We start from the raw sequence: 27,024 nt of genomic DNA on the forward strand, positions 1-27,024 counted from the left end.
CAGTAGTTTCCGAAGCACATCTGGAGGCATTCTGTAATATGTGGACCTTTAGAGTCATGATGAAACACAGATATTGCATCGGGATTGAATACGACAGGCACCATGTGGACTTTACTCCATGGGAGTAATGTCTCAATCTGTCTACGCTTTGATCGATCCCTGGAAGACCAGTACTAGTTTCAGAAGCACATCTGAAAGCATTCTGAATATGTGGACCCTCAGAGTGTTGATGAAACACAGAAATTGCATCGGGATTGAATACAACAGGCACCATGCGGACTTTTCTCCATGGGAGTAATGTCTCAAACTGTCTACGCTTTGATCGTTCACTGGGAGACCAGTAGTAGCTTGCGAAGCACATCTCAAGACATTCTGTAATCTGTGGACTTTCAGAGTGTTGATTGAACACAGAAATTGCATCAGGATTGAATACAACATTCACCATGCGGACTTTTCTCCATGGGAGTAATGTCTCAAATCGTCGACGCTTTGATAGTTCCCGCGAAGACCAGTAGTAGTTTCCGAAGCACAACTGGAGGCATTCTATAATCTGTGGACTTTCAGAGTTTTGATGAAACACAGAAATTGCATCGTTATTGAATACAACAGCCACCATGCGGACTTTTCTCCATGGGGGTAATGTCTCATAGTGTCTACGCTTTGATCGTTCCCTGGAAGACCAGTAGTAGCTTCCGAAGCACATCTCGGGCATTCTGTAATCTGCTGACCTTCAGAATCTTAATGAAACACAGAAATTGCATCGGGATTGAATACAAAACGCGCCATGCGGACTTTTCTCCATGGGAATAATGTCTCAAACTGTCTACGCTTTGATCGTTCCCTGGAAGACCAGTAGTATTTTGCGAAGCACTTCTGGAGGCATTCTATAATCTGTGGACTTTCAGAGTGTTAATGAAAAACAGAAATTGCATCGGGATTGAATACAACAGTCACCATGCGGTGTTTTCTCCATGGGGGTAATGTCTCATAGTGTCTACGCTTTGATCGTTCCCTGGAAGACCAGTAGTAGTTTCCGAAACTGATCTGGAGGCATTCTGTAATATGAGGACCTTCGGAGTTCTGATGAAACACAGAAAATGCATTAGGATATAATACAACAGGCAGCATGCTGAATTTTCTGAATGGGACTGATGTCTCAAACTGTCTACGCTTTGATCGTTCCCTGGAAGACCAGTAGTATTTTGCGAAGCACATCTGGAGGCATTCTGTAATCTGTGGACCGTCAGGGTGTTGATGAAACACAGAAATTGCATCCGGATTGAATACAACAGGCACCATGCGGACTTTTCTCCATGGGAGTAATGTCTCAAACTGTCTTCGATTTGATCGATCACTGGAAGGTCAGTAGTTGTTTTCGAAGCACATCTGAAGGCATTCTGTAGTTTCTGGACCTTCGGAGTGTTGATGAAACACAGAAGTTGCATCGGGATTGAATACAAGAGGTTCCATGCAATCTATTCTCCATGTGAGTAATGTCTCAAACTGTCTATGCTTTGATCTATTCAAGGAAGACCAGTAGTAGTTTCCGGAGCACATCTGGAGGCATTCTGTAATATGTGGACTTTCAGAGTGTTGATTAAACACAGAAATTGCATCGGGATTGAATAAAACAGGCACCATGCGGACTTTACTCCATGGGAGTAATGTCTCAATCTGTCTACGCTTTGATCGTTCCCTGGAAGACCAGTAGTAGTTTCCGAAACTGATCTGGAGGCATTCTGTAATATGAGGACCTTCGGAGTTTTGATGAAACACAGAAAATGCATTAGGATATAATACAACAGGCAGCATGCTGAATTTTCTGAATGGGACTAATGTCTCAAACTGTCTACGCTTTGATCGTTCCCTGGAAGACCAGTAGTATTTTGCGAAGCACATCTGGAGGCATTCTGTAATCTGTGGACCGTCAGAGTGTTGATGAAACACAGAAATTGCATCCGGATTGAATACATCAGGCACCATGCGGACTTTTCTAAATGGGAGTAATGTCTCAAATTGTCTACGCTTTGATCGTTCCCTGGAGGACCACTACTAGTGTCCGAAGCACATCTCGAGGCATTCTGTAATCTGTGGACCTTCAGAGTGTTAATGAAACGCAGAAATTGCATCGGGATTGAATACAACAGCCACCATGGGGACTTTTCTTCATGGGGGTAATGTCTCATAGTGTCAACGCTTTGATCGTTCCTTGGAAGACCATTAGTAGTTTCCGAAACACTTCTGGAGGCATTCTGTAATATGTGGGCCTTCGGAGTTTTGATGAAACACAGATAATGCAATAGGATATAATACAACAGGCACCATGCTGACTTTTCTAAATGGGAGTAATGTCTCAAACTGTCTTGTCTTTGATCGTTCCCTGGAAGGCCAGTAGTAGTTTCCGAAGCTCATATGGAGGCATTCTGTAATATGTGGAACTTCAGAGTGTTGATGAAACACAGAAATTGCTTCGGGATTGAATACAACAGGCACCATGCGGACTTTCTCCATGGGAGTAATGTCTCAAACTGTCTACGCTTTGATCGTTCCCTGGAAGACCAGTAGTAGCTTCTGAAGCACATCTCGGGGCATTCTGTAATCTTCTGACCTTTGGAGTGTTAATGAAACACAGAAATTGCATCGGGATTGAATACAAAACGCACCATGCGGACTTTTCTCCATGGGAATAATGTCTCAAACAGTCTACGCTTTGATCGTTCCCTGGAAGACCAGTAGTATTTTGCGAAGCACATCTGGAGGCATTCTGTAATCTGTGGACCTTCAGAGTGTTGATGAAACACAGAAATTGCATCCGGATTGAATACAACAGCCACCATGCGGACTTTTCTCCATGGGAGTAATGTCTGTAACTGTCTTTGATGTGATCGATCACTGGAAGACCAGTGGTTGATTTGGAAGCACATCTGAAGGCATTCGGTAGTTTCTGGACCTTCAGAGTGTTGATGAAACACAGAAGTTGCATCGGGATTGAATACAAAAGGCTCCATGCAATCTATTCTCCATGTGAGTAATGACTCAAACTGTCTATGCTTTGATCGATTTATGGAAGCCCAGTAGTTGTTTCCGAAGCACATCTGGTGGCATTCTGTAATATGTGGACCATCAGAGTGCTGATTAAACACAGAAATTGCATCCGGATTGAATACATCAGGCAAAATGCGGACTTTTCTCGATGGGAGTAATGTCTCAAATCGTCTACGCTTTGATCGTTCCCTGGAGGACCACTAGTAGTTTCCGAAGCACATCTCGAGGCATTCTGTAATCTGTGGACCTTCAGAGTCTTGATGATACACAGATATTGCATCGGGATTGAATACAACAGGCACCACGCGGACTTTTCTCATTTCGAGTAAGGTCTCAAACTGTCTACGCTTTGATCGTTCCCTGGAAGAACAGTAGTAGTTTCAGAAGCACATCTCGAGGCATTCTGTAATCTGTGGACCTTCAGAGTTTTAATGAAACACAGAAATTGCATCGGGATTGAATACAACAGGCACCATGCGGACTCTTCTCCATGGGAGTATTGTCTCAAACTGTCTACGCTTTGATCGTTCACTGGGAGACCAGTAGTAGCTTCCGAAGCACATCTCGAGACATTCTGTAATCTGTGGACGTTTAGAGAGTTGATGAAAGAAAGAAATTACATCTGGATGGAATACAACACGCATTATGCTGACTTTTCTCCATGGGAGTAATGACTCAAACTCTCTACGCTTTGATCGTTCCGAGGAATACCAGTAGTAGTTTACGAAGCACATCTGGAGGCATTGTGTAATATGGGACCTTTAGAGACTTGATAAAACACAGAAATTTAATCGGGATTGAATACGACTGGCACAATTCGAACTTTTCTCCATGGGAGTAATGTCTCAAACTGTCTACGCTCTGATCGTTCACTGGAAGACCAGTCTTAGTTTCCGAAGCACATCTAGAGGCATTCTGTAAAATGTGTACATTCAGAGTGTTCATGAAACACAGAAATTGCATCGGGATTGAATACAACAGGCACCATGCCGACTTTTCTCCATGGGAGTAATGTCTCAAACTGTCTACGCTTTGATCGATTCATGGAAGACCACTAGTAGTTTCCGAAGCACATCTCGAGGCATTCTGTAATCTGTGGACCTTCAGAGTGTTAATGAAACACAGAGATTGCATCGGGATTGAATACAACGGGCACCATGCCGACTTCTCTTCATGGGATTAATGTCTCAAAGTGTCTACGCTTTGATCGTTCCCTGAAAGACCAGTAGTAGTTTGCGAAGCACATCTGGAGGCATTCTGTAATCTGTGGACATTCAGAGTGTTGATGAAACACAGATATTGCATCGGGATTGAATACAACAGGCACCACGCGGACTTTTCTCCATGGGAGTAAGGTCTCAAACTGTCTACGCTTTGATCGTTCCCTGGAAGACCAGTAGTAGTTTCCGAAGCACATCTCGAGGCATTCTGTAATCTGTGGACCTTCAGAGTGTTAATGAAACACAGAAATTGCATCGGGATTGAATAAAACAGGCACCATGCGGACTTTTCTCCATGGGAGTAATGTCTCAATCTGTCTACGCTTTGATCGTTCCCTGGAAGACCAGTACTAGTTTCCGAAGCACATCTGGAATTATTCTGAATATGTTGACCTTCAGAGTGTTGATGAAACACAGAAATTGCATCGGGATTGAATACAACATTCACCATGCGGACTTTTCTCCATGGGAGTAATGTCTCAAACTGTGTACGCTTTGACAGTTCCGAGGAAGACCAGTAGTAGTTTCCGAAGCACAACTTTAGGCTTTCTGTAATATGGGACCTTTAGAGTGTTGATGAAACACAGCAATAGCATCGGGTTTCAATATAACAGGCACCATGCGGACTTTTCTCCATGGGAGTAAGGTCTCAAACTGTCTACGCTTTGATCGTTCTCTGGAAGACCAGTAGTAGTTTCCGAAGCACATCTGGAGGCATTCTGTAATATGTGGACCTTCAGAGTGTTGATGAAACACAGAAATTGCATCGGGATTGAATATAACAGGCACCATGCCTACTTTTCTGCATGGGAGTACTGTCTCAAACTGTCTACGCTTTGATTGTCCCTTGCAAGACCAGTAGTAGTTTCCGAAGCACATCTGGAGGCGTTCTGTAATATGTGGACCTTCAGAGTGTTGATGAAACACAGAAATTGTATCCGGATTGAATACATCAGGCACCATGCGGACTTTTCTCCATGGGAGTAATGTCTCAAACTGTCTACGCTTTGATCGTTCCCTGGAAGACCAGTAGTAGCTTCCGAAGCATATCTCGAGGCATTCTGTAATCTGTAGTCCATCACAGTGCTAATGAAACACAGAAATTGCATCGGGATTGAATACAACAGGCTTGGGAGTTATGTCTCAAACTGTCTACGCTTTGAACGTTCCCTGGAAGACCAGTAGTAGTTTCCGAGCACATCTGGAGGCATTGTGTAATATGGGACTTTCAGAGTCGTGATGAAACACAGAAATTGCATCGGGACTGAATACGACAGGCACCATGCGGACTTTTCTCCATGAGAGTAATGTCTCAAACAGTCTACGCTTTGATAGTTCCCTGGAAGACCAGTAGTAGTTTCCGAAAAACATCTTTAGGCATTCTGTAATCTGTGGACGTTTAGAGTGTTGATGAAACTAAGAAATTACATCGGGATTGAATACAACACCCACCATGCTGACATTTCTAATTGGCGTAATGTCTCAAACTGTCTACGCTTTGATCGTTCCCTGGAAGACCAGTAGTAGTTTCCGAGCACATCTGGAGCCATTGTGTAATATGGGACTTTCAGAGTCGTGATGAAACACAGAAATTGCATCGGGACTGAATACGACAGGCACCATGCGGACTTTTCTCCATGAGAGTAATGTCTCAAACTGTCTACGCTTTGATCGATCCATGGAAGACCAGTAGTAGTTTCCGAAGCTCATCTGGAGGCATTCTGTAATATGTGGACCTTCAGAGTGTTGATGAAACACAGATATTGCATCGGGATTAAATACAACAGGCACCACGCGGGCTTTTCTCCATTCGAGTAAGGTCTCAAACTGTCTACGCTTTGATCGTTCCCTGGAAGACCAGTAGTAGTTTCCGAAGCACATCTCGAGGCATTCTGTAATCTGTGGACCTTCAGAGTTTTAATGAAACACAGAAATTGCATCGGGATTGAATAAAACAGGCACCATGCGGACTTTTCTCCATGGGATTAATGTCTCAAACTGTCTACGCTTTGATCGTTACCTGGAAGACCAGCAGTAGTTTCCGAAGCACATCTGGAGGCATTCTGTAATATGTGGACCTTTAGAGTCATGATGAAACACAGAAATTGCATCGGGATTGAATACGACAGGCACCATGGGAACTTTACTCCATGGGAGTAATATCTCAATCTATCTACGCTTTGATCGTTCCCTGGAAGACCAGTACTAGTTTCAGAAGCACATCTGAAAGCATTCTGAATATGTGGACCTTCAGAGTGTTGATGAAACACAGAAATTGCATCGGGATTGAATACAACAGGCAACATGCGGACTTTTCTCCATGGGAGTAATGTCTCAAACTGTCTACGCTTTGATCGTGCACTGGGAGACCAGTAGTAGCTTCCGAAGCACATCTCGAGACATTCTGTAATCTGTGGACTTTCAGAGTGTTGATGGAACACAGAAATTGCATCAGGATTGAGTACAACAGGAACCATTCGGCCTGTTCTTCATTGGAGAAATGTATCAGACTGTCTACGCTTTGATCGTTCCCTGGAACACCAGTAGTAGTTTGCGAAGCACATCTGGAGGCACTCTGTAATCTGTGGACCTTCAGAGTGTTGATGACACACAGATATTGCATCGGGATTGAATACAACAGGCACCATGAGGACTTTTCTCCATGGGAGTAATGTCTCAAACTGTCTACGCTTTAATCGTTCCTGGAAGACCAGTAGTAGTTTCCAAAGAACAACTGGAGATATTCTGTAATCTGTGGACCTTCAGAATGTTGATGAAACACAGAAATTGCATCGGGATTGAATACAACAGGCACCATGCGGACTTTTCTCCATGGGGGTAATGTCTCATACTGTCTACGCTTTGATCGTTCCCTGGAAGACCAGTAGTAGTTTCCGAAACACTTCTGGAGGCATTCTGTAATATGTGGGCCTTCGGAATGTTGATGAAACACAGAAAATGCATTAGGATATAATACAACAGGCACCAAGCGAACTTTTCTAAATGGGAGTAATATCTCAAACTGTGTACGCTTTGATCGTTCCGAGGAAGACCAGTAGTAGATTCCGAAGGACAACTGGAGGCATTCTGAATATGTGGACCTTCCGAGTGTTGATGAAACACAGAAATTGCATCCGGATTGAATACAACAGGCACCATGCGGACTTTCTCCATGGGAGTAATGTCTCAAACTGTCTAAGCTTTGATCGTTCCCTGGAAGACCAGTAGTAGCTTCCGAAGCACATCTCGGGGCATTCTGTAATCTTCTGACCTTCAGAGTGTTAATGAAACACAGAAATTGCATCGGGATTGAATACAAAACGCACCATGCGGACTTTTCTGCATGGGAATAATGTCTCAAACTGTCTATGCTTTGATCGATTCATGGAAGACCAGTAGTTGTTTCCGAAGCACATCTGGTGGCATTCTGTAACATGTGGACCATCAGAGTGTTGATTAAACACAGAAATTGCATCCGGATTGAATACATCAGGCAAAATGCGGACTTTTCTCGATGGGAGTAATGTCTCAAATTGTCTACGCTTTGATCGTTCCCTGGAGGACCACTAGTAGTTTCCGTAGCACATCTCGAGGCATTCTGTAATCTGTGGAACTTCAGAGTGTTGATGAAACACAGATATTGCATCGGGATTGAATACAACAGGCACCACGCGGAGTTTTCTCCATGGGAGTGAGGTCTCAAACTGTCTACGCTTTGATCGTTCCCTGGAAGACCAGTAGTAGTTTCCGAAGCACATCTCGAGGCATTCTGTAATCTGTGGATCTTCAGAGTGTTAATGAAACACAGAAATTGCATCGGGATTGAATAAAACAGGCACCATGCGGACTTTTCTCCATGGGATTAATGTCTCAAACTGTCTACGCTTTGATCGTTACCTGGAAGACCAGCAGTAGTTTCCGAAGCACATCTGGAGGCATTCTGTAATATGTGGACCTTTAGAGTCATGATGAAACACAGATATTGCATCGGGATTGAATACGACAGGCACCATGTGGACTTTACTCCATGGGAGTAATGTCTCAATCTGTCTACGCTTTGATCGATCCCTGGAAGACCAGTACTAGTTTCAGAAGCACATCTGAAAGCATTCTGAATATGTGGACCCTCAGAGTGTTGATGAAACACAGAAATTGCATCGGGATTGAATACAACAGGCACCATGCGGACTTTTCTCCATGGCAGTAATGTCTCAAACTGTCTACGCTTTGATCGTTCACTGGGAGACCAGTAGTAGCTTGCGAAGCACATCTCAAGACATTCTGTAATCTGTGGACTTTCAGAGTGTTGATTGAACACAGAAATTGCATCAGGATTGAATACAACATTCACCATGCGGACTTTTCTCCATGGGAGTAATGTCTCAAATCGTCGACGCTTTGATAGTTCCCGCGAAGACCAGTAGTAGTTTCCGAAGCACAACTGGAGGCATTCTATAATCTGTGGACTTTCAGAGTTTTGATGAAACACAGAAATTGCATCGTTATTGAATACAACAGCCACCATGCGGACTTTTCTCCATGGGGGTAATGTCTCATAGTGTCTACGCTTTGATCGTTCCCTGGAAGACCAGTAGTAGCTTCCGAAGCACATCTCGGGCATTCTGTAATCTGCTGACCTTCAGAATCTTAATGAAACACAGAAATTGCATCGGGATTGAATACAAAACGCGCCATGCGGACTTTTCTCCATGGGAATAATGTCTCAAACTGTCTACGCTTTGATCGTTCCCTGGAAGACCAGTAGTATTTTGCGAAGCACTTCTGGAGGCATTCTATAATCTGTGGACTTTCAGAGTGTTAATGAAAAACAGAAATTGCATCGGGATTGAATACAACAGTCACCATGCGGTGTTTTCTCCATGGGGGTAATGTCTCATAGTGTCTACGCTTTGATCGTTCCCTGGAAGACCAGTAGTAGTTTCCGAAACTGATCTGGAGGCATTCTGTAATATGAGGACCTTCGGAGTTCTGATGAAACACAGAAAATGCATTAGGATATAATACAACAGGCAGCATGCTGAATTTTCTGAATGGGACTGATGTCTCAAACTGTCTACGCTTTGATCGTTCCCTGGAAGACCAGTAGTATTTTGCGAAGCACATCTGGAGGCATTCTGTAATCTGTGGACCGTCAGGGTGTTGATGAAACACAGAAATTGCATCCGGATTGAATACAACAGGCACCATGCGGACTTTTCTCCATGGGAGTAATGTCTCAAACTGTCTTCGATTTGATCGATCACTGGAAGGTCAGTAGTTGTTTTCGAAGCACATCTGAAGGCATTCTGTAGTTTCTGGACCTTCGGAGTGTTGATGAAACACAGAAGTTGCATCGGGATTGAATACAAGAGGTTCCATGCAATCTATTCTCCATGTGAGTAATGTCTCAAACTGTCTATGCTTTGATCTATTCAAGGAAGACCAGTAGTAGTTTCCGGAGCACATCTGGAGGCATTCTGTAATATGTGGACTTTCAGAGTGTTGATTAAACACAGAAATTGCATCGGGATTGAATAAAACAGGCACCATGCGGACTTTACTCCATGGGAGTAATGTCTCAATCTGTCTACGCTTTGATCGTTCCCTGGAAGACCAGTAGTAGTTTCCGAAACTGATCTGGAGGCATTCTGTAATATGAGGACCTTCGGAGTTTTGATGAAACACAGAAAATGCATTAGGATATAATACAACAGGCAGCATGCTGAATTTTCTGAATGGGACTAATGTCTCAAACTGTCTACGCTTTGATCGTTCCCTGGAAGACCAGTAGTATTTTGCGAAGCACATCTGGAGGCATTCTGTAATCTGTGGACCGTCAGAGTGTTGATGAAACACAGAAATTGCATCCGGATTGAATACATCAGGCACCATGCGGACTTTTCTAAATGGGAGTAATGTCTCAAATTGTCTACGCTTTGATCGTTCCCTGGAGGACCACTACTAGTGTCCGAAGCACATCTCGAGGCATTCTGTAATCTGTGGACCTTCAGAGTGTTAATGAAACGCAGAAATTGCATCGGGATTGAATACAACAGCCACCATGGGGACTTTTCTTCATGGGGGTAATGTCTCATAGTGTCAACGCTTTGATCGTTCCTTGGAAGACCATTAGTAGTTTCCGAAACACTTCTGGAGGCATTCTGTAATATGTGGGCCTTCGGAGTTTTGATGAAACACAGATAATGCAATAGGATATAATACAACAGGCACCATGCTGACTTTTCTAAATGGGAGTAATGTCTCAAACTGTCTTCTCTTTGATCGTTCCCTGGAAGGCCAGTAGTAGTTTCCGAAGCTCATATGGAGGCATTCTGTAATATGTGGAACTTCAGAGTGTTGATGAAACACAGAAATTGCTTCGGGATTGAATACAACAGGCACCATGCGGACTTTCTCCATGGGAGTAATGTCTCAAACTGTCTACGCTTTGATCGTTCCCTGGAAGACCAGTAGTAGCTTCTGAAGCACATCTCGGGGCATTCTGTAATCTTCTGACCTTTGGAGTGTTAATGAAACACAGAAATTGCATCGGGATTGAATACAAAACGCACCATGCGGACTTTTCTCCATGGGAATAATGTCTCAAACAGTCTACGCTTTGATCGTTCCCTGGAAGACCAGTAGTATTTTGCGAAGCACATCTGGAGGCATTCTGTAATCTGTGGACCTTCAGAGTGTTGATGAAACACAGAAATTGCATCCGGATTGAATACAACAGCCACCATGCGGACTTTTCTCCATGGGAGTAATGTCTGTAACTGTCTTTGATGTGATCGATCACTGGAAGACCAGTGGTTGATTTGGAAGCACATCTGAAGGCATTCGGTAGTTTCTGGACCTTCAGAGTGTTGATGAAACACAGAAGTTGCATCGGGATTGAATACAAAAGGCTCCATGCAATCTATTCTCCATGTGAGTAATGACTCAAACTGTCTATGCTTTGATCGATTTATGGAAGCCCAGTAGTTGTTTCCGAAGCACATCTGGTGGCATTCTGTAATATGTGGACCATCAGAGTGTTGATTAAACACAGAAATTGCATCCGGATTGAATACATCAGGCAAAATGCGGACTTTTCTCGATGGGAGTAATGTCTCAAATCGTCTACGCTTTGATCGTTCCCTGGAGGACCACTAGTAGTTTCCGAAGCACATCTCGAGGCATTCTGTAATCTGTGGACCTTCAGAGTCTTGATGATACACAGATATTGCATCGGGATTGAATACAACAGGCACCACGCGGACTTTTCTCATTTCGAGTAAGGTCTCAAACTGTCTACGCTTTGATCGTTCCCTGGAAGAACAGTAGTAGTTTCAGAAGCACATCTCGAGGCATTCTGTAATCTGTGGACCTTCAGAGTTTTAATGAAACACAGAAATTGCATCGGGATTGAATACAACAGGCACCATGCGGACTCTTCTCCATGGGAGTATTGTCTCAAACTGTCTACGCTTTGATCGTTCACTGGGAGACCAGTAGTAGCTTCCGAAGCACATCTCGAGACATTCTGTAATCTGTGGACGTTTAGAGAGTTGATGAAAGAAAGAAATTACATCTGGATGGAATACAACACGCATTATGCTGACTTTTCTCCATGGGAGTAATGACTCAAACTCTCTACGCTTTGATCGTTCCGAGGAATACCAGTAGTAGTTTACGAAGCACATCTGGAGGCATTGTGTAATATGGGACCTTTAGAGACTTGATAAAACACAGAAATTTAATCGGGATTGAATACGACTGGCACAATTCGAACTTTTCTCCATGGGAGTAATGTCTCAAACTGTCTACGCTCTGATCGTTCACTGGAAGACCAGTCTTAGTTTCCGAAGCACATCTAGAGGCATTCTGTAAAATGTGTACATTCAGAGTGTTCATGAAACACAGAAATTGCATCGGGATTGAATACAACAGGCACCATGCCGACTTTTCTCCATGGGAGTAATGTCTCAAACTGTCTACGCTTTGATCGATTCATGGAAGACCACTAGTAGTTTCCGAAGCACATCTCGAGGCATTCTGTAATCTGTGGACCTTCAGAGTGTTAATGAAACACAGAGATTGCATCGGGATTGAATACAACGGGCACCATGCCGACTTCTCTTCATGGGATTAATGTCTCAAAGTGTCTACGCTTTGATCGTTCCCTGAAAGACCAGTAGTAGTTTGCGAAGCACATCTGGAGGCATTCTGTAATCTGTGGACATTCAGAGTGTTGATGAAACACAGATATTGCATCGGGATTGAATACAACAGGCACCACGCGGACTTTTCTCCATGGGAGTAAGGTCTCAAACTGTCTACGCTTTGATCGTTCCCTGGAAGACCAGTAGTAGTTTCCGAAGCACATCTCGAGGCATTCTGTAATCTGTGGACCTTCAGAGTGTTAATGAAACACAGAAATTGCATCGGGATTGAATAAAACAGGCACCATGCGGACTTTTCTCCATGGGAGTAATGTCTCAATCTGTCTACGCTTTGATCGTTCCCTGGAAGACCAGTACTAGTTTCCGAAGCACATCTGGAATTATTCTGAATATGTTGACCTTCAGAGTGTTGATGAAACACAGAAATTGCATCGGGATTGAATACAACATTCACCATGCGGACTTTTCTCCATGGGAGTAATGTCTCAAACTGTGTACGCTTTGACAGTTCCGAGGAAGACCAGTAGTAGTTTCCGAAGCACAACTTTAGGCTTTCTGTAATATGGGACCTTTAGAGTGTTGATGAAACACAGCAATAGCATCGGGTTTCAATATAACAGGCACCATGCGGACTTTTCTCCATGGGAGTAAGGTCTCAAACTGTCTACGCTTTGATCGTTCTCTGGAAGACCAGTAGTAGTTTCCGAAGCACATCTGGAGGCATTCTGTAATATGTGGACCTTCAGAGTGTTGATGAAACACAGAAATTGCATCGGGATTGAATATAACAGGCACCATGCCTACTTTTCTGCATGGGAGTACTGTCTCAAACTGTCTACGCTTTGATTGTCCCTTGCAAGACCAGTAGTAGTTTCCGAAGCACATCTGGAGGCGTTCTGTAATATGTGGACCTTCAGAGTGTTGATGAAACACAGAAATTGTATCCGGATTGAATACATCAGGCACCATGCGGACTTTTCTCCATGGGAGTAATGTCTCAAACTGTCTACGCTTTGATCGTTCCCTGGAAGACCAGTAGTAGCTTCCGAAGCATATCTCGAGGCATTCTGTAATCTGTAGTCCATCACAGTGCTAATGAAACACAGAAATTGCATCGGGATTGAATACAACAGGCTTGGGAGTTATGTCTCAAACTGTCTACGCTTTGAACGTTCCCTGGAAGACCAGTAGTAGTTTCCGAGCACATCTGGAGGCATTGTGTAATATGGGACTTTCAGAGTCGTGATGAAACACAGAAATTGCATCGGGACTGAATACGACAGGCACCATGCGGACTTTTCTCCATGAGAGTAATGTCTCAAACAGTCTACGCTTTGATAGTTCCCTGGAAGACCAGTAGTAGTTTCCGAAAAACATCTTTAGGCATTCTGTAATCTGTGGACGTTTAGAGTGTTGATGAAACTAAGAAATTACATCGGGATTGAATACAACACCCACCATGCTGACATTTCTAATTGGCGTAATGTCTCAAACTGTCTACGCTTTGATCGTTCCCTGGAAGACCAGTAGTAGTTTCCGAGCACATCTGGAGCCATTGTGTAATATGGGACTTTCAGAGTCGTGATGAAACACAGAAATTGCATCGGGACTGAATACGACAGGCACCATGCGGACTTTTCTCCATGAGAGTAATGTCTCAAACTGTCTACGCTTTGATCGATCCATGGAAGACCAGTAGTAGTTTCCGAAGCTCATCTGGAGGCATTCTGTAATATGTGGACCTTCAGAGTGTTGATGAAACACAGAAAATGCATGGGGATTGAATACAACAGGCACCATGCGGATTTTTCTCCATGTGAGTAATGTCTCAAACTGTCTACGCTTTGATCGTTCCCTGGAAGACCAGTAGTAGTTTCGCGAAGCACATCTGGAGGCATTCTGTAATCTGAGGACCTTCAGAGTTTTGATGATACACAGAAATTGCATCGGGATTGAGTACAACAGGCACCATGGCGACTTTTCTCCATGGGAGTAATGTCTCAAACTGTGTACGCTTTGATCGTTTCGAGGAAGACCAGTAGTAGATTCCGAAGGACATCTGGTGGCGTTCAGTAATCTGTGGACCTTCAGAGTGTTGATGAAACACAGATATTGCATCGGGATTTAATACAACAGGCACCATGCGGACTTTCCTTCGCGGGTGTAATGGCTCAAACTGTCTACGCTTTGATAGTTCCCTGGAAGACCAGTAGTAGTTTCCGAAACACATCTTTAGGCATTCTGTAATCTGTGGACGTTTAGACTGTTGATGAAACAAAGAAATTGAATCGGGATTGAATACAACACGCACCGTGCTGACTTTTCTCCATGGGAGTAATATCTCAAACTACCTACGCTTTGATCGTTCCCTGCGAGGCCAGTAGTAGTTTCCGAAGCACATCTGGAGGCATTGTGTAATATGGGACCTTCAGAGTGTTGATGAAATACAGAAATTGCATCGGGATTGAATACAACAGGCACCTTGCGGACTTTTCTTCGCAGGTGTACTGTCTCAAACTGTCTACGATTTTGCTAGTTCCCTGGAAGACCAGAAGTAGTCTACGAAGCACATCTTTTGGCATTCTATAATCTGTTGACGTTTAGAGTGTTGATGAAAGAAAGAAATTACATCTGGATGGAATACAACACGCACCATGCTGACTTTTCTCCATGGGAGTAATGACTCAAACTGTCTACGCTTTGATCGCTCCGAGGAATACCAGTAGTAGTTTCCGAAGCACATCTGGAGGCATTGTGTAATATGGGACCTTTAGAATCTTGATGAAACACAGAAATTGAATCGGGATTGAATTCGACTGGCACAATTCGGACTTTTCTCCATGGGAGGAATGTCTCAAACTGTCTACGCTCTGATCGTTCACTGGAAGACCAGTCGTAGTTTCCGAAGCGCATCTAGAGTCATTCTGTATTATGTGGACGTTCAGAGTGTTGATTAAACACAGAAATTCCATCGGGATTGAATATAACAGGCACCATGCGGACATTTCTGCATGGGAGTAGTGTCTCAAACCGTCTACGCTTTGAACGTTCCCTGGAAGACCAGTAGTAGTTTCCGAAGCAGAACTGGAGGCATTCTGTAATCTGCGGACGTTAAGAGTGTTGATGAAACAAAGAAATTACATCGGGATTGAATACAACACCCACCATGCTGACTTTTCTAATTGGAGTAATGTCTCAAACTGTCTATGCTTTGATCGTTCCCTGGAAGACCAGTAGTAGTTTCCAAGCATATCTGGAAGCATTGTGTAATATGGGACCTTCAGAGTCTTGATGAAACAGAGAAATTGCATCGGGACTGAATACGACAGCCACCATGCGGACTTTTCTCTATGAGAGTAATGTCTCAAACTGTCTACGCTATGATCGATCCATGGAAGACCAGTAGTAGTTTTGCGAAGCACATCTGGAGGCATTCTGTAATCTGTGGACCTTCAGAGTTTTGATGATACACAGAAATTGCATCGGGATTGAATACAACAGGCACCATGCGGACGTTTCTCCATGGGAGTAATGTCTCAAACTGTGTACGCTTTGATCGTTCCAAGGAAGACCTGTAGTAGATTCCGAAGGACAACTGGAGGCATTCAGTAATCTGTGGACCTTCAGAGTGTTGATAAAACACAGATATTGCATCGGGATTGAATACAAAAGTTACAATACGGACTTTTCTCCATGGGAGTAATGTCTCAAACTGTTTACGCTCTGATCGTTCCCTGGAAGACCAGTACTAGTTCCCGAAGCACATCTGGAATTATTCTGAATATGTTGACCTTCAGAGTGTTGATGAAACACAGAAATTGCATCGGGATTGAATACAACATTCACCATGCGGACTTTTCGCCATGGGAGTAATGTCTCAAACTGTTTACGCTTTGACAGTTCCGAGGAAGACCAGTAGTAGTTTCCGAAGCACAACTTTAGGCTTTCTGTAATATGGGACCTTTAGAGTGTTGATGAAACACAGCAATAGCATCGGGTTTGAATACAACAGGCACCATGCGGACTTTTCTCCATGGGAGTAATGTCTCAAACTGTCTACGCTTTGATCGTTCTCTGGAAGACCAGTAGTAGTATCCGAAGCACATCTGGAGGCATTCTGTAATATGTGGACCTTCAGAGTGTTGATGAAACACAGAAATTGTATCCGGATTGAATACATCAGGCACCATGCGGACTTTTCTCCATGGGAGTAATGTCTCAAACTGTCTACGCTTTGATCGTTCCCTGGAAGACCAGTAGTAGCTTCCGTAGCATATCTCGAGGCATTCTGTAATCTGTAGTCCTTCACAGTGCTAATGAAACACAGAAATTGCATCGGGATTGAATACAACAGGCATGGGAGTTATGTCTCAAACTGTCTACGCTTTGAACGTTCCCTGGAAGACCAGTAGTAGTTTCCGAAGCACAACTGGAGGCATTCTGTAATCTGTGGACCTTCAGAGTGTTGATGAAACACAGGAATTGCATCGGGATTGAATACAGCAGTCACCATGCGGACTTATCTACGCGGGTGTAATGTCTCGAACTGTCTACTCTTTGATAGTTCCCTGGAAGACCAGTAGTAGTTTCCGAAAAACATCTTTAGGCATTCTGTAATCTGTGGACGTTTAGAGTGTTGATGAAACTAAGAAATTACATCTGGATTGAATACAACACCCACCATGCTGACATTTCTAATTGGCGTAATGTCTCAAACTGTCTACGCTTTGATCGTTCCCTGGAAGACCAGTAGTAGTTTCCGAGCACATCTGGAGGCATTGTGTAATATGGGACTTTCAGAGTCGTGATGAAACACAGAAATTGCATCCGGACTGAATACGACAGGCACCATGCGGACTTTTCTCCATGAGAGTAATGTCTCAAACTGTCTACGCTTTGATCGATCCATGGAAGACCAGTAGTAGTTTCCGAAGCTCATCTGGAGGCATTCTGTAATATGTGGACCTTCAGAGTGTTGATGAAACACAGAAAATGCATGGGGATTGAATACAACAGGCACCATGCGGACTTTTCTCCATGTGAGTAATGTCTCAAACTGTCTACGCTTTGATCGTTCCCTGGAAGACCAGTAGTAGTTTCGCAAAGCACAACTGTAGGCATTCTGTAATCTGAGGACCTTCAGAGTTTTGATGATACACAGATATTGCATCGGGATTGAATACAACAGGCACCATGCGGACTTTTCTCCATGGGAGTAATGTCTCAAACTGTGTACGCTTTGATCGTTCCGAGGAAGACCAGTAGTAGATTCCGAAGGACATCTGGTGGCATTCAGTAATCTGTGGACCTTCAGAGTGTTGATGAAACACAGATATTGCATCGGGATTTAATACAACAGGCACCATGCGGACTTTTCTTCGCGGGTGTAATGGCTCAAACTGTCTACGCTTTGATAGTTCCCTGGAAGACCAGTAGTAGTTTCCGAAGCACATCTTTAGGCATTCTGTAATCTGTGGACGTTTAGACTGTTGATGAAACAAAGAAATTGAATCGGGATTGAATACAACACGCACCGTGCTGACTTTTCTCCATGGGAGTAATGTCTCAAACTATCTACGCTTTGATCGTTCCCTGTGAGGCCAGTAGTAGTTTCCGAAGCACATCTGGAGGCATTGTGTAATATGGGACCTTTAGAGTCTTGATGAAAAACAGAAATTGCATCGGGATTGAATACGACAGGCACCATGCGGACTTTTCTTCGCGGGTGTAATGTCTCAACTGTCTACGCTTTGACCGTTCCCTGGAAGACCCGTAGTAGTTTCCGAAGCACATCTGGAGGCATTCTGTAATATGTGGACCTTCAGAGTGTTGATGAAACACAGAAATTGCATCGGGATTGAATTCAACACGAACCATGTGGACTTTTTTCTATGGGAGTCATGTCTCAAACTGTCTACGCTTTGATCGTTCCCTGGAAGACCAGTAGTAGTTTCCGAAGCAGATCTGGAGGCATTCTGTAATCTGTGGACGTTTAGACTGTTCATGAAACAAAGAAATTGAATTGGGATTGAATACAACTCGCACCATGCTGACTTTTCTCCGTGGGAGTAATGTCTCTAACTATCTACGCTTTGATCGTTCCCTGCCAGGCCAGTAGTAGTTTCCGAAGCACATCTGGAGGCATTGGTTAATATGTGGACCTTCAGAGTGTTGATGAAACACAGAAATTGCATCGGGATTGGATACAACAGGCATGGGAGTAATGTCTCAAACTGTCTACGCTTTGAACGTTCCCTGGATGACCAGTAGTAGTTTCCGAAGCAGAACTGGAGGCATTCTGTAATCTGTGGACCTTCAGAGTGTTGATGATACACAGAAATGGCATCGGGATTGAATACAACAGGCACCATGCGGACTTTTCTTCGCGGGTGTAATGTCTCAAACTGTCTACTCTTTGATAGTTCTCTGGAAGACCAGTAGTAGTTTCCGAAGCACATCTTTAGGCATTCTGTAATCTGTTTACGTTAAGAGTGTTGATGAAACAAAGAAATTACATCGGGATTGAATAAAACACCCACCATGCTGACTTTTCTAATTGGAGTAATGTGTCAAACTGTCTACGCTTTGATCGTTCCCTGGAAGACCAGTAGTAGTTTCCGAGCACATCTGGAAGCATTGTGTAATATGGGACCTTCAGAGTCTTGATGAAACACAGAATTTGCATCGGGACTGAATACGACAGGCACCATGCGGACTTTTCTCTATGAGAGTAATGTCTCAAACTGTCTACGCTTTGATCGATCCATGGAAGACCAGTAGTAGTTTCCAAAGCACATCAGGAGGCATTCTGTGATATGTGGACCTTCAGAGTGTAGATGAAACACAGTAAATGCATGGGGATTGAATACAACAGGCACCATGCGGACTTTTCTCCATGGGAGTAATGTCTAAAACTGTGTACGCTTTGATCGTTCCCTGGAAGACCAGTAGTAGTTTCGCGAAGTACATCTGGAGGCATTCTGTAATCTGTGGACCTTCAGAGTTCTGATGATACACAGAAATTGCATCGGGATTGAATACAACAGGCACCATGCGGACGTTTCTCCATGGGATTAATGTCTCAAACTGTGTACGCTTTGATCGTTCCGAGGAAGACCAGTAGTAGATTCCGAAGGACAACTGGAGGCATTCAGTAATCTGTGGACCTTCAGAGTGTTGATAAAACACAGATATTGCATCGGGATTGAATACAAAAGTTACAATACGGACTTTTCTCCATGGGAGTAATGTCTCAAACTGTTTACGCTCTGATCGTTCCCTGGAAGACCAGTAGTAGTTTCCGAAGCACATCTGGAGGCATTCTGTAATATGTGTACATTCAGAGTGTTGATGAAACACAGAAATTGCATCGGGGGTTAATACAACAAGCACCATGCGGACTTTTCTTCGCGGGTGTAATGTCTTAACTGTCTACGCATTGACCGTTCCCTGGCAGACCAGTAGTAGTTTCCGAAGCACATCTGGAGGCATTCTGTAATCTGTGGACCCTCAGAGTGTTGATGAAACACAGAAATTTCATCGGAATTTAATACAACAGTCAATATGCGACTTTTCTTCGCGGGTGTAATGTCTCAAACTGTCTACGCTTTGATAGTTCCCTGGAAGATCAGTAGTAGTTTCCGAAGCCCATCTTTAGGCATTCTGTAATCTGTGGACGTTTAGACTGTTGATAAAACAAAGAAATTGAATTGGGATTGAATACAACACGCACCACGCTGACTTTTCTCCATGGGTGTAATGTCTCAAACTATCTACGCTTTGATCGTTCCCTGCAAGGACAGTAGTAGTTTCCGAAGCGCATCTGGAGGCATTGTGTAATATGGGACCTTTAGAGTCTTCATGAAAAACAGAAATTGCATCGGGATTGAATACGACAAGCACCATGCGGACTTTTCTTCGCGGGTGTAATGTCTCAACTGTCTATGCTTTGACCGTTCCCTGGAAGACCCGTAGTAGTTTCCGAAGCACATCTGGAGGCATTCTGTAATATGTGGACCTTCAGAGTGTTGATGAAACACAGAAATTGCATCGAGATTGAATTCAAAAGATACCATGTGGACTTTTCTCTATGGGAGTCATGTCTCAAACTGTCTACGCTTTGATCGTTCATTGGAAGACCAGTAGTAGTTTCCGAAGCTCATCTGGAGGCATTCTGTAATCTGTGGACGTTTAGACTGTTCATGAAACAAAGAAATTGAATTGGGATTGAATACAACTCGCACCATGCTGACTTTTGTCCGTGGGAGTAATGTCACTAACTATCTACGCTTTGATCGTACCCTGCCAGGCCAGTAGTAGTTTCCGAAGCACATCTGGAGGCATTGTATAATATGTGGACCTTCAGAGTGTTGATGAAACACAGAAATTGCATCGGGATTGAATTCAACAGGCACCATGTGGACTTTTCTCCATGGGAGTCATGTCTCAAACTGACTACGCTTTGATCGTTCATTGGAAGACCAGTAGTAGTTTTTGAAGCACATCTAAAGGCATTCTGTAATCTGTGGACCTTCAGAGTGTTGATGAAACACAGAAATTGCAACGGGATTTAATACAACAGGCACCATGCCGACTTTTCTTCGCGGGTGTAATGTCTGAAACTGTCTACGCTTTGATAGTTCCCTGGAAGACCAGTAGTAGTTTCCGAAGCACATCTTTAGGCATTCTGGAATCTGTGGACGTTTAGACTGTTCATGAAACAAAGAAATTGAATCGGGATTGGATACAACACGCACCATTCTGACTTTTCTCCATGGGAGTGATGTCTCAAACTATCTACCCTTTTATCCTTCCCTGCAAGGCCAGTAGTAGTTTCCGAAGCACATCTGGAGGCATTGTGTAATATGTGACCTTTAGAGTCTTGATGAAAAACAGAAATTGCATCGGAATTGAATACAACATGCACCATGCGGACTTTTCTTCGCGGGTGTAATGTCTCAACTGAATACGCTTTGACCGTTCCCTGGAAGACCAGTAGTAGTTTGCGAAGCACATCTGGAGGCATTCTGTTATATGTGGACCTTTAGAGTGTTGATGAAACACTGAAATTGCATCGGGATTGAATTCAACAGACACCATGTGGACTTTTCTCCATGGGAGTCATGTCTCAAACTGTCTACGCTTTGATCGTTCACTGGAGGACCAGTAAGAGTTTCCGAAGCACATCTACAGGCATTCTGTAATATGGGAAACTTAGAGTGTTGATGAAACACAGAATTAGCATCGGGTTTGAATATAACAGGCACCATGCGGACTTTTCTCCATGGGAGTAATGTCTCAAACTATCTACGCTTTGGTCGTTCCCTGGAAGACCAGTAGTAGTTTCCGAAGCACAACTGGAGGCATTCTGTAATTTTTCGACCTTGAGAGTGTTGATGAAACACAGAAATTGCATCGGGATTGAATACAACAGGCACCATGCGGACATTTCTTCGCGGGTGTAATGTCTCAACTGTCCACGCTTTGACCGTTCCCTGGAACACCAGTAGTAGTTTCCGATGCACATCTGGAGGCATTCTGTAATATGTGGACTTTCAGAGTGTTGATGAAACACAGAAATTGCATCGGGATTGAATTCAACAGGCACTATGTGGACTTTTCTCCATGGGAGTCATGTCTCAAACTCTCTACGCTTTGATCGTTCCCTGGAAGACCAGTAGTAGTTTCGGAAGCACATCAAAAGGCATTCTGTAATCTGTGGACTTTCAGAGTGTTAAAGAAACACAGATATTGCATCGGGATTGAATACAACAGGCACAATGCGGAATTTTCTCCATGGGGGTAATGTCTCAAACTGTCTACGCTTTGATAGTTCCCTGGAAGACCAGTAGTAGCTTCCGAAGAACATCTTTAGGCATTCTGGAATCTGTGGACGTTTAGACTGTTCATGAAACAAAGAAATTGAATCGGGATTGAATACAACACGCACCATGCTGACTTTTCTCCATAGGAGTGATGTCTCAAACTATCTACGCTTTGATCCTTCCCTGCAAGGCCAGTAGTAGTTTCCGAAGCACATCTGGAGGCATTGTGTAATATGGGACCTTTAGAGTCTTGATGAAAGACAGAAATTGCATCGGAATTGAATACGACATGCACCATGCGGACTTTTCTTCGTGGGTGTAATGTCTCAACTGCCTACGCTTTGACCGTTCCCTGGAAGACCAGTAGTAGTTTGCGAAGCACATCTGGAGGCATTCTGTAATCTGTGGACCTTCAGGGTGTTGATGAAACACAGAAATTGCATCGGGATTGAATACAACAGGCACCATGCGGCCTTTTCTAAATGGGAGTAATGTCTCAACCCGTCTACGCTTTGATCGTTCTATGGAAGACCAGTAGTACTTTCCGAAGCGCAACTGGAAGGATTCTGTAATCTGTGGACCATCAGAGTGTTGATGAAACACAGAAATTGCATCGGGATTGAATACAACAGGCTCCATGAGGACTTTTCTCCATGGGAGTAATGTCTCAAACTGTCTACGTTTTGATCGTTAACTGGAAGACCTGTAAGAGTTTCCGAAGCGCATCTAGAGGCATTCTGCAATCTTTGGACGCTTAGAGTGTTGATGAAACATAGAAATTACATCGGGATTGAATACAACAAGCACCATGCGGACTTTTCTTCGCGGGTGTAATGTCTCAACTGTCCACGCTTTGACCGTTCCCTGGAGGACCAGTAGTAGTTTCCGAAGCACATCTGGAGGCATTCTGTAATATGTGGACCTTCAGAGTGATGATGAAACACAGAAATTGCATCGGGATTGAATTCAACAGGCACAATGCAGACTTTTCTCCATGGGAGTAATATCTCAAACTGTCTACGCTCTGATCGTTCCCTGGAAGACCAGTAGTAGTTTCCGAAGCACATGTGGAGACATTCTGTAATATGTGTACATTCAGAGTGTTGATGAAACACAGAAATAGCATCGGAATTGAATACAACAGGCACAATGCGGACTTTTCTCCATGGGAGTAATGTCTCAAACTGTCTACGCTTTGATCGTTCCCTGGAAGACCAGTAGTAGTTTGCGAAGCACATCAAAAGGCATTCTGTAATCTGTGGACATTCAAAATGTTAATGAAATACAGATATTGCATCGGGAATGAATACAACAGGCACAATGCGGACTTTTCTCCATGGGAGTAATGTCTCGAACTGTCTACGCTTTGATCGTTCCCTGGAAGACCAGTAGTAGTTTGCGAAGCACATCAAAAGGCATTCTGTAATCTGTGGACATTCAAAATGTTAATGAAATACAGATATTGTATCGGGAATGAATACAACAGGCACAATGCGGACTTTTCTCCATGGGAGTAATGTCTCAAACTGTCTACGCTATGATTGTTCCCTGGAAGACCAGTAGTAGTTTCCGAAGCACAACTCGAAGCATTCTGTAATCTGTGGACCATCAGAGTGTTGATGAAACATAGAAATTGCATCGGGATTGAATATAACAAGCACCATGAGGACTTTTCTCCATGGGAGTAATGTCTCAAACTGTGTACGCTTTGATCGTTCCCTTTAAGACCAGTAGTAGTTTCCAAAGCACATCTGGACGCATTCAGTAATATGTGGACCTTCAGAGTGTTGATGAAACACAGAAATTGCATCGGGATTGAATACAACAGGCATCATGCGGACTTTTCTTCGCGGGTGTAATGTCTCAAACTGTCTACGCTTTGATAGTTCCCAGGAAGACCAGTAGTAGTTTCGGAAGCACATCAAAAGGCATTCTGTAATCCGTGGACATTCAGAGTGTTGATGAAATACAGATATTGCATCGGGATTGAATACAACAGGCACCATGTGGACTTTCCTCCATAGGAGTCATGTCTCAAACTGTGTATGCTTTGATCGTACCCCTGAAGACCAGTAGTAGTTTCGGAAGCACATCAAAAGGCATTCTGTAATATGTGGACCTTCAGAGTGTTGATGAAACACAGATATTGCAACGCGATTGAATACAACAGGCACAATGCAGACTTTTCTCCATGGGAGTAATATCTCAAACTGTCTACGCTTTGATCGTTCCCTGGAAGACCAGTAGTAGTTTGCGAAGCACATCAAAAGGCATTCTGTAATCTGTGGACCTTCAGAGTGTTGATGAAACACAGATTTTGCATCTGGATTGAATACCACAGTCACCATGCGGACATTCCTCCATGGGAGTAATGTCTCAAACTGTCTACGCTTTGATCGTTCCCTGGATGACCAGTAGTAGTTTCAGAAGCACATATGGAAGCATTCTGTAATCTGTGTACCTTCAGAGTATTGATGAACACAGAAATTGCATCGGGTTTGAATACAACAGGCACCATGCTGACTTTTCTCCATGGGAGTAATGTTTCAAACTGTCTTCCATTTGATCGATCACTGGAAGACCTGTAGTTGTTTTCGAAGCACATCTGAAGGCATTCTGTAGTTTCTGGACCTTCAGAGTGTTGATGAAACACAGAAGTTGCATCGGGATTGAATACAAAAAGCTCCATGCAAACTATTCTATATGTGAGTAATGTCTCAAACTGTCTATGCTTTGATCGATTCATGGAAGACCAGTAGTAGTTTCCAAAGCACATCTGGAGGCATTCTGAATTTGTGGACCTTTAGAGTGTTGATGAAACACAAACATTGCATCGGGATTGAATTCAACAGTCACCATGTGGACTTTTCTCCATGGGAGTTATGTCTCAAACTGTCTACGCTTTGATCGTACCCTGGAAGACCAGTAGTAGTTTCGGAAGCACATCAAAAGGCATTCTGTAATCTGTGGACCTTCAGAGTGTTGATGAACCACAGATATTGCATCGCGATTGAATGCAACAGGCACAATGCAGACTTTTCTCCATGGGACTAATGTCTCAAACTGTCTACGCTTTGATCGTTCCCTGGAAGACCAGTAGTAGTTTGCGAAGCACATCTGGAGGCATTCTGTAATCTGTGGACCTTCAGGGTGTTGATGAAACACAGAAATTGCATCGTGATTGAATACAACAGGCACCATGCGGACTTTTCACCATGGGAGTAATATCTCAATCTGTCTATGCTTTGATCGTTCCCTGGAAGACCAGTACTAGTTTCCGAAGCACAACTGGAGGCATTCTGTAATCTGTGGAGCATCAGAGTGTTGATGAAACACAGAAATTGCATCGGAATTTAATACAACAGGCTCCATGCGGACTTTTCTCCATGGGAGTAATGTCTCAAACTGTCTACGTTTTGATCGTTCACTGGATGACCAGTAAGAGTTTCCGAAGCACATCTAGAGGCATTCTGTAATCTTTGGAAGTTTAGAGTGTTGATGAAACATAGAAATTGCATCGGGATTGAATATAACAGGCACCATGCGGAATTTTCTCCATGGGAGTCATGTCTCAAACTGTCTACGCTTTGATAGTTCCCTGGAAGACCAGTAGTAGTTTCCGAAGCACAATTGGAGGCATTCTGTATTCTGTGGTCCTTCAGAGTGTTGATGAAACACAGAAATTGCATCGGAATTTAATACAACAGGCTCTATGCGGACTTTTCTTCGCGGGTGTAATGTCTCAAACTGTCTACGCTTTGATAGTTCCCTGGAAGACCAGTAGTAGTTACCGAAGCACATCTTTAGGCATTCTGTAATCTGTGGATATTTAGACTGTTAATGAAACAAAGAAATTGCATTGGGATTGAATACAACACGCACCATGCTGACTTTTCTCCATGGGAGTAATGTCTCATACTATCTACGCTTTGATCGTTCCCCGCAAGGCCAGTAGTAGTTTCCAAAGCACATCTGGAGGCATTGTGTAATATGGGACGTTTAGAGTCTTGATGAAAAACAGAAATTGAATCGGGATTGAATATGACAGGCACCATGCGGACTTTTCTTCGCTGGTGTAATGTCTCAACTGTATACGCTTTGACCGTTCCCTGGAAGACCAGTAGTAGTTTCCGAAGCACATGTGGAGGCATTCTGTAATCTGTGGACCTTCAGGGTGTTGACGAAACACAGAAATTGCATAGGGATTGAATACAACAGGCACCAAGCGGACTTTTCTTCGCGGGTGTAATGTCTCAAACTGTCTACGCTTTGGTAGTTCCCTGGAAGACCAGTAGTAGTTTCCGAGGCACATCTGGAGGCATTCTGTAAGAAGTGGACCTTCAGAGTGTTGATGAAACACAGAAGTTGCAGCGGGATTGAATTCAACAGGCACAATGTTGACTTTTCTCCATGGGAGTCATGTATCAAACTGTCTACGCTTTGATCGTTCCCTGGAAGACCAGTAGTAGTTTCGACAAGCTTATCAAAAGGCATTCTGTAATCTGTGGACCTTCCGAGTGTTGATGAAATACAGATATTGCATCGGGATTGAATACAACAGGCACAATGCGGACTTTTCTCCATGGGAGTAATGTCTCAAACTGTCTACGCTCTGATCGTTCCATGGAAGACCAGTAGTAGTTTCCGAAGCACATGTGGAGGCTTTCTGTAATATGTGTTCATTCAGAGTGTTGATGAAACACAGAAATTGCATCGGAATTGAATACAACAGGCACCATGCGGACTTTCCTCCATAGGAGTAATGTC

The sequence above is a fragment of the Schistocerca gregaria genome, chromosome 3 (genome assembly GCF_023897955.1).
Source record: "Schistocerca gregaria isolate iqSchGreg1 chromosome 3, iqSchGreg1.2, whole genome shotgun sequence".
Classification (NCBI taxonomy): Eukaryota; Metazoa; Arthropoda; class Insecta; order Orthoptera; family Acrididae; genus Schistocerca; species Schistocerca gregaria.